Here is a 9,954-nt window from a genome sequence, read left to right on the forward strand (position 1 = left end):
TCGGCCTCCCGGGGGCCCTTAGGTCCCTCCGGCTCCGGCCGGGGTCCCAGCGCTGCTGGCTTCCGCACCCCTCGTGGCAGAACGTGCGACCTGAAAGTCGCACCTCCTCTTCAGCAACTTAGAGGTTTGGGTCTCGCGGCCGTGGCTCTGAAGGAATGTGGGGCGTCGAGCATGCCTATGAGATGGGGATCGCGGAGGGACCCCAGTAAACCGGCCGGGGAGCCAGCGCTCAGATCACTGCAAGGCTGACCCAGAGACCGCGTGGAGAGCAAGGCTCCGGCCAGCTGCCACCAGCACCTTCGTCGCCTCCCTCAGGGCCACTTACTCCGTGGTCTCCCGGCGGGACTCAGCCCAATTCGGCCTGTTTTCGTCAAGCGTCGCTGTCAGCTGAGCACGGGGCTGGCTTCCTGGGGCAGTGTCCTCCCTGCCTCTGCACTTGTGACATCTTTTTTGGGGGGGGGTGGCGTTCAAAGCGGGTCTTTTGGGACATGTGGTTCTGAATACCTGTAGTTTCTACCTGCTGATTTCTCCTCGTTGCTCCAAGTCCTGAGGGAGAAAGGGTGGGGTGTCCCAAGGGAGGAAGGGTGGTGTCCCGAGGCCCAGAAGAATCGATTTGGAAACTCAGAGTGAAGTTTGTCCAAACGACGCTTTGAAGGGCCCTCAAAGCTGGTGGCAAAGGTCACCTCCCTTTCCTGCCCTCTGCTTTTGAGCCTGACACCCTTACCCCCCTCAGCCCATGAAATAGTGGGGGTGGGGAGGGGCGAGCCGAGACACCTGGCGCTCCCCGCGGAGAGATGAGCTTCTGTTCCTGCCCTTATTGTGTTTGAGAGGAGTTTTTAGGGAACGCACATTTCTCTGGGATTACATGGGAAACGGGACGACACCCTTCAGAGACCGGACAATCAAATTCGAGGTTTTCACACCAAACCATTGAACCCCTGCCCCCTCACACCTGGTGGTCTGCCCAAGAGGATGTCTGAGTGTCCATTCCTGCGGGACTGAAGACTTGGGTTATTTTTACCTCTTCCTGCGCTATGGGGTCTAGTGGACAGTGTGTGTGTGTAGGTTGGTTGTATTTTTGGACAGAGGGGCCGCTCTTGAGAATGGCTTGCTTGTGTCCCCTTTTCTGGCCCACTTGGGTTTCTGGTTGTCAGAGCCGACTCTGATGTTCGCCTCTTACGGCCGAGCCGAGCGGGGCTGTGTGAAGACGCGATCCCCTCGCCTCTGAAAGCCTGACGGCGGCGCGGACGTAAACGAGGCCGTGGGACATGAGCTGACCAGGGCCAGGGCCAGGGCGGGGAGGGGGGCCGTGGCCTGAGCAGAGGAGGCGCTGGACTGGCGTTTCGGAGCTGCGGTCGCGGAGTTCCTGCTGGCCCGTCAGCTCTCACCGCCCCAGCAGAAATACCTGGGACCAATTTATTTTTAACTTTGCGTGATTTGGGGGGAGGGGGAGGCTTAGCCCTCTCCTTTTCCTGTCCTGAGACCTTGGACGAAACTCTTTATTTGAGGGGAGCGGAAAAACTGTTTGAACCACAACCAATGATGATTTCGTTTGTAATACTTGAAATTTATTTTTTTATTATTTTGATAGCAGATGTGCTATTTATTTATTTAATATGTATAAGGGAGCCAGAAAGCAGAAAGCTGTACAGATTGGGTTTGTCGTTCGTTGGTTGGTTTCGGGCCTTCTACGCGTGACTTACGACTTCTCTACGTTCTGTCTATTTGTCTGAATCAATCGCCTGGGATGAAGCTGTGCCAGCTTTCAAACAGGGGATGCCTGTCAGAAATTTGTATATTTTGCAGTTGCCGGAACAATAAAATACCTGGTTGAAATACACCGATGAGGTGCACCCCTGGTCCTTTTTTTGGAGGGGAAAGGAGAGCCTTTGATTGACACTCGCGGCCAGCGCACCAAGTCTCTGCCCCTCAGCTCCTGACCCGCCTGTCCATCCCTGTCCTTAAACGGGACGTGGAGATGCTGAGCACTAAATGCCTGCGCTGAGGAAACTAAGCTATGTCAGCTTCAAAGAAAAATTAATAGACTTTGTTTTTTAGAGCAGTTTTAGGTTTACAGAAAAGAGCAGGTAGTACCAAGAATTCCCGTACACCTGCCTCTGGTTCTGAAGGAGTGTTGCAGAGAGCTGTGTTCCCCAGCCTAGGTGCTCCCCCCAGCCCAGGTGCTCCCCCAGCGCAGGTGCCCCCCCCAGCCCAGGCGCTCCCCACCTGCAGGCCAGGGCGGCTGGAAGGAGCCTCCAGACAGGTAGAATCCCATCTCCCTCGGCCCTGAGCTGTTTGGAATTGTTTAATAAATAGTACCACCAGGAGAATCGGTCAGCTGTTTAGGAACATAAAGCTAATGAGATCATAGCATTTCACCATCCATCTTGACCTTTGCGTTTAAAAAAAATTGAACTATTAAAAAGGAGAAGAAAATATTGGTGAATGCCTAATTTTTGGATGGACAGAGACCAAGCTTCAAAGCACTAAAAGAAACTACAAAGGAAATACTGAGATGCCACGATGCAAATATTTTAAATTCGAGGTCATCAAAAAACACCGTAAACAAAAGGAAAAAAAAAAATGCTAAGAAATAGCAACAAATTTATTCTCCCCCCAGATTATTCTGCAATGTACATTGGAAACACATCCAAAGTGATGAGAAAAATACAGGACTCTGCTAGATACCTGGAGGAAAGCTTTTAACTGCAGAATTTTTTGACATTTTAAGGAATAAAGACGGAACAGCTGAAGTTGGACGTTCTAATGGTTGTTTCATAAACTTCATCTTGAGCTCTCATTTTTCAAGACCCACGTGAGTGGGTCTTGATTAAGTTTTCCTCTGCGTGTGAGTGGGTTGTCACCGCCAGTGCATAGTCAGTGAAGGGCACTGGTTTCTACCTACAGGTTCTGACATACTCTTAAGGGAATACTAAGAGGGAACCCCATAAAGACAACAGAAGCACCTCAAAATGGGGGTTCTTCAGCCACCTGGGAGTTGTCTGGATGTTTAATAGTGTGGGTGCCAAAGGCAGAAGCCTTGTCTGCTCAGACGTAGGGTTATCAGCCACCTCAGATTCAATGCATAGGATGAGGTGAAGATGGGCAGCTTGTTGGGTTGTAGACTTAGACAGCTGGGGTGCTGGGGTTGGGGTGAGCACTGTGGAGAAGTGTCCCCTACACATAAAATATTTCACATCATTGTATTGCCAACAAATGCTCAATGCAAGCTGTCCATTTTCAGCTCCTCGAGGCCCAAACTTAAGCTGTAGGAGCCTCAGAGTTAACTGTCTCAGACATGTCGGATTAACTGAACAAAAGGTGTCTCACCTGGTTATTCTGACAAGTCAGTGAACAAAGGGGCAGGGAGGCGCTTGACGCCTGGGTGAGACTGGGTGCTTTGCCAGGTCCCGGCTGTGTAGTAGATGCGGGCTGGGAAGGGGAGGCAGCAGCTTGGGGCGACAAAGTGGTGACAACCCCAGGCTTTGGGGACAGACAGTCCTGGGTTCACCCTTCTGTCCCGCCACGTTCCAGCTGTGTGCACTTGGTCAAGTTACTTCGTGTTTTTTAAGTTGTTCCCCATTCGTAAGACGAAACTTCGTCCTGGATTTTTTTATTATAAGATGCAGCGTCAATTTATTAACGTTTGTACGGAACAGAACAAGCCACATACGCATCCAGTGCAAGACGAAATTCAGTTTTGGATGCGTTAAGCGTAGACAGAAACTCTCCTTAGGAGTGAAGAAATGCCATAATTTTCAGGCTTTCGGTGAGGACTAAATCTTCTTACATGCAGCCCCCGACATTTCCTGGCACAGAGTAAGCACTGAAATGATAGTTATTAACCAGGGGCTTTAAATACAAAGAGGGTATTGTTCATCCCACTTGGCAGGTGCAGCAGAGAGAGACTAAGAACATAAGGACCCAGCTGGATTTTGCCCAGCTGTACCTGGGGGAGAGCCCCACCCAGCCCTGTCAGTCACAGGGCCGGAGAGCCACGCTGCTGAGATGGATCACTCACCACAGGAATGAGACTGAGTCACATGTTAATTATCAAACAGGCTTTTGTGTCCCGGGGAATGTAGAGAGGTCTGTCTGCTTCCGAATGAATAACAGGTTTTCTTGAAGAGGTCGTGACTCAGGGTGCTCACAAAACCACAGAGACCCGAGGTCCTGTGTTTTCCCCTTCTCATCTCTTCCAGAGGCCTGGGGACCAGCGTCTCCTGGGGAACCCTGTTCCTGGGATACCTGAGGACTTCCCAGGCACATACCTGCATAGGTAGCTTTAGAGGAATAGGGTACCAAACCCTCAGGTTCCATATGCACGCTTTCCAAACCAGCCTGGGCAGCTCACTTACATCAGAAGGCGGTCGGCTCGCCCGCCCCAGAGCACTGAGTAAGGTGCGCAGCCCCAGGCTGGACACACCTGCAGGGCACCTCGCCAAGAAAGCCTCCTTTAATGATTAACCCGGAGCTCTGACCCCCGGTGTTTCTTCCCTCCCCTATCTTTCTGATAAAAGTTGGAATGTTTTGAATTTAGAACAATCGAAGCAGTGTAAGTTAGTGCGGAAGTTCAACTTCTTGATCTCAAGACTCTTTTATATGTTATTGGCCCCTCAGCCAAATATGAAGCTAAAAAAGTTAGGTGATTTTTTTTTTTTTCTAATTGCGGTATAATTGACACATAATATTATGTTAGTTTCAGGTATACCGTTATTGGCCCCTCAGCCAAATATGAACCTAAAAAAGTTAGGTGATTTTTTTTTTTTTCCTAATTGAGGTATAATTGACACATAATATTATATTAGTTTCAGGTATACAATGTCACGACTTGATATTGGTTTATAAGATTCTTACACTCTTAAAAATTATTAGGACTCCAAAGAACTCTTGTTGATGTGAGCCATATCTATCCATATTTCGTGCATTTGAAATGAAAAGTGCAAAAAGAAAAAACAACCCAACTCATATTATTTAATAATTTCTTTTAAAATAATAAACTCATGACGTTATAAAAACATTTCATGCAGAATATTCCTTTCAAAATATAAAATAATTCAGTGAGGAGAATGGCACTTACATTTTTATATCTCTCTAGTGGCAGATTCTCATAGCTGATTCTGTATTCAGTGTATTGTGACATTACTTGAAGTATAGGAAGAAAATCCAGCCTCACACAAATATGTAGTTGAAAAGGAGAAGAGTATGTTAATATCTTTTTCACATCATTGTATATATTCTTCTTTGATCCTATACCCAAAATGGACAAATTATAGTTTCTTAAAGATTAGTCGTGGTGTCAAATCCGAAACCTTATCAATTAACTTTTTATACTTTGTTACATTAAAATTCGTTTGGTCCATTTTGCTCTTCGAATTGATTTTTTTCTTTACCTAGGCATGATTCTGTGACATCCGACATAGACCATTTGGAAAATATTAGTTTATTGAGTTATGAAGATTTTCCAAATGTTGACATATTTCACAAAGCAATATTAAAAAAAATCACATTGACGACTATCCCTCTGATCTCATTAGAAGATTCTTAAAGTACTGGAAAGCTATCAATCTTAGTGGCAGCTACCAGTTTTCTACAATTCCGATTTTTAAGTGGAAACTTGGAATTGCCAACAAGTACTGTTGGTTGTTTTCCTTAAAGTGATAAGCTCGCTTAATTCATTTTTGAGAAATCGTCTACAGGTATCGTATTGATCATTTAAAGCCTTTTTTTAAAGTGGAGATCTGACAATTCCTGTGTTTCAGTCCTTTCAACGACCACATATTCATTCCCCTCCCCCCATCCCCCCTGCAAAAAAAACAAAGAACAAAAAAACCCTACAAACAGGACATGAGCATGGCAGGCAAAGCCACGCCCTCCAACCCACCATCTGAACATCGGCGGTCTGCTGAGTGAGCCATGTTCTCTTCTCTGAACTTCTTCTCATCCTCCTCTCTCTGCCTGGATCACAAGTCTTTCCTTCCAAATTCAACCAAGTCCCACTAACCTTCTAAAACTCGGTTTTTGGTGTCAATCTTTCAACTATCTTCCCTTCGTCCTCGTGAGGGTTCATTTCATGTGGTAACTTGATTGGGCGTCAGGGTGCCCAGATATTTGGTCGAATATTTATTCCGGGTGCTTCTGTGTGAGATTCACATTTAAATCGGTAGGCTGAGTAGAACAGATCTAATCGAGCAGGTTTTATTATAAAACTAAACTCTCCAGGTATTTACAGAGTTGGCTTTCCCCTGCCTCTTTTAGCCAGTAGTCTAATAAGCCTTAGAAAAGACAGAACTCTGTTCAGTGTTCCTGATGAAATGGTGAAAGCAGCTATGGAAGATTTCTCTCAGGTGACTGAGTGAAGCCTGCAGGATGAAAGTATTCTCGCTGTAATGGCCTGAAAGTTTTGTTTTGTTTTTTAATTTTTATTTTTTAACAGCAGATGGAGGGACTGTCCAGCTTACAGGGATTCATTTTAGTGTTTCCGGTGAGGTTTTCACGGTATGACTTGGGAGAGGTTACCCTCGTCAAGAAGACTGTGTTGAATGCAGGTTAGACATGCATGCCTGTGTGCTAAGAGTTAGGGACAGAAAACGTTTTAGGTCTTGGAGTGCCGTTTCAGAGTGAGCAACCTGATTGATAGACTCAGTCGGGGTGCTCAGATTCTTAAAGTTCCAAGACGGCCTAGGTAGCAGAGTGGAGAAGAGGGTGAGAGCTTCGGGGGTCTCATTAAAGGAGAGGTGGGCGGGGGAGATGGAGAGAGAGGGGGAGAGAATGAGAGAGAGAGAGAGAGAGAGGGAGAGAGAAAGAGAGCGAGCGAGCGCACTTAAAAAGCCACACTGTAATGACTAGGAATGGAGCAGCCGCTGGTCCCAGGCCGCAGGCCCCAAGATGCCGAATTTAGCATCCTTTGTCCGGCTCCGTGATTTGCGGAAAGCCAGCCTGAGACCTGACTTTGTTATTTAGTCCCAGACTACATCACTAGATGGATTTACCAAGGAATGACAAGTACAGAGAGAGAACAGGAAGAAGAGAAACCCTCCCTCCTCTCTCCAAGGGAGAGAACTGGCCACTCAGGACAGGCTGGCCTTTGGGTGCAGTGGCTCTCGGCTCGTTTGCATATCTGAGTTACCATCTGCAGGCAGCCGGTTTTCCTGGGCCGCTACCCCAGGAGCTGGGACACTTTGCTCCCCAGGCGTGTTCTCTTTCTAAGTCATTTCACATCAACTCGGCTGGAGCAGGAAGGTGTGAGACAAACTGTTATTTATAACTTCACTTAACCCCCGTCAGCTCTTTGTTTCTTCAGCCCCTCCAGGGGACAGCGTGGCCTCAGCTGTCCTGGCCTTTCCGGGCCTCAGGTGGCAAATGAAGAGCAGGACACCAAGCCCGTTTAGTGACACCAAGCTCTCAGTCCCCCTAGGTAACTGAATTGCCACAGGCCCCAGGAAGACGAGTTTGCTCAAAATGAAAGGGAATTTTTGGAGAGATAGATCTCTCTGGAGCGATCGGATTGCTTGCTCTGTCTGAGAAAGATGCTACGGCCCAGCTTAGGCCAGGCCCGAGAGCGTGGGCACGGTGCCCACGAGAAGCCGTGCTCGGCAGGCGCTCTGGGTCAGCTGGACCCGAAGCTCACCTCGGCCCACCCGGTCCAGCGCACGGGCTTTCCTCCTCAAGAATCAGTCGGCTCTGTGGCAAGCGGGTTCGATCCGGACGAGGAATATTCCTCGTCCTTTAAATCCACAGCTCACCACAGATGAGGGCGGAGCGAGAAGCTGGAGAGGGTCGTTAGGGACAAAGGCGTGTGGCACTGTCGTCTGGGGACCCCGGTGGGTGCTATGCAGAAGTGAGAAGAGCTTGGTCAGATCAGTTTCGTCTGCCCATTTGTTCATTCGTTCATTCCTTCATCCATTCGTTTGGAACTCACGGAGTTCCCATTATGGTCCAAGACTGTGCGACATGCTAAGAGGAATTTTATAGGAAAAACCTTCGTTGCTACCAAAGAGGAGCGTGAACGCGTCGTAACACGAGCTCAGAAGGCTGGATCGCTCCAGCTGGGATCTTCCGGGTCCTCTAGTTCAACTATCACTTTACAGATGGGGAAACTGAGGCTCACGGAGGGGAAGCGATTTCAGGCATAATAGCAGCTGGGACTAACCCCGACTTGACTCTGATCTAGCGGTTTGTTCAGTGAGAGTTACTTTTCCCCGAAAAGCGAGAGAGAAAAGTGCCACAGGGTGTGTCGGAAGCTCTGAGTGACATTAAGAAGAAAGCTCTAGGCTGCCAGATGCAGCCACGGCTGCTAACTGCTAAGAAGAAAGTTCCTTCCCCTCCCGGAGGCCAACGACTCTGCTCCTTCTCAGAGCCTCCCACTCCTCCCTCAGCCCCGCTGTCCTCTGCGGTGGTTTACGGTGCTGGCCGTCCCCCCACGCCTCACCCACGGCCCTTAGAGCCTCTGGTTTAGAGGGTGACTTTGCCATGTGACCTGCACCACAGACAGGAGCGAAGCCGTCTGCATGCAGATTAAACCACAGCAGCCACTGCTGACTGCGAAACGGGAAGTTCTCGGGGGCTCTAGAACATGACAAAGATGCATCGGTTTCGCATAGCTGGGTCAGGAGAAAACCCCTGAGATGCAGCCAGGCAGATTACCGAACTAGCACGGGTCACCCCGAGGCTGGGACTTCCCAAACAGAGGAAGAGAGAGACAGAGGCTGGCGCCATGATGTCGATCAACCAGGACGATCTTTGCTTGCATTCCTTCCCTGGAAGTGGAAACGAGGCATCTAAATAATTGTCTCATGCTCTGCTTGGCATCACTCTTGGCCCAGTATTTCTGTCTGGCAGAAAACTCCAGTTCAGTCCGTGAGACAGAAAACACCATCGGCGAAATCGAAAAAGAGGCACTCTTTCTTTTATTTGGGGGCCCAAACCTTGATCTAAAAGGGAAAGGCTTGGCCTCCCAGACAGCCCGGTTTAATTGCTAAACAGAGCTCCCTTCTTGCGGGGGAGAGAGCAGGGGACAGAGCAGGGGACTGCAACAATTAGCCCTCTCAAAATGTAGGTCTGTGAAAACAATCGGAAGGAAGTGGGCAGCGCCGGCCCCTCCGCCCACCGCCTTCAGCTGGTCCCGGGAAGGCCAAACAAAGGAAAACACATCCAGTTGGTTCAAGAGTTCAGCCCTCCCTTTGTTCAGAGAAAACCCATCTTTCTTCCCTGTTCCGATGCCATCACGTTTTATCTCCCAGGCTCCCCCCGCCATTGAATCCTTTCTAGTCCTGTCTCTTCAGCGGTCAAGGGTGTTAGAAGGGTTCTAAGAATCAGCATCGGAGGTGAGAACTTCACTTGATTTTCTCACCAGGGAATGTATGAAAAACTGGTTTCGAAGAATAGACAAAATATTCGAAAGCCCCGTTTGGACTAGATGTTAAGTCTTAGAACAGTGCGTTGAATCTTCCCTACAACTCTATGAGCTAGTTACGTTTTTTGTTTTTGTTTTTTTTTTATGTTCAATAATTCGCCCCGTAGGACACGAGATTGTCATGGGGAGAGGGGGAATTAAACCAGGTAACCATGGTGACCAGGTGGCCAGGAAGCCAATGTCTCTGCTGTTTTGCTGGATGCAGCTTGATTTAGAAGTCAGTGTGTTTCTAAAAAGAGAGGAAACTCTACGGGAGCCATCTTTGGAGATGGGAAACCGACCTTTTCTTTCATTTTTGTTGGTGCGATTTCCGCGAAAGTGTATTCGCCTCCATTTTCCCGGCTTCCACGTGTAAGGAGTGAGTGTATCAGGCTTGGAAATGCCATTCTCTCTGTTCGATCCGAAGCAGAGACTGTAGTTTTAAATTTGCCTCTCGTTCCTGCGGCCGAGTCCCCACAGGCTCACTCTCACGAGAGAGTGTTAAATCGAGCGTCGGATCCCGACTGCACGTAAAGCATTACGGCGGCTGCTTTAAATTC

This window comes from Pteropus alecto, unplaced genomic scaffold (genome assembly GCF_000325575.1).
Source record: "Pteropus alecto unplaced genomic scaffold, ASM32557v1 scaffold11, whole genome shotgun sequence".
Lineage (NCBI taxonomy): Eukaryota > Metazoa > Chordata > Mammalia > Chiroptera > Pteropodidae > Pteropus > Pteropus alecto.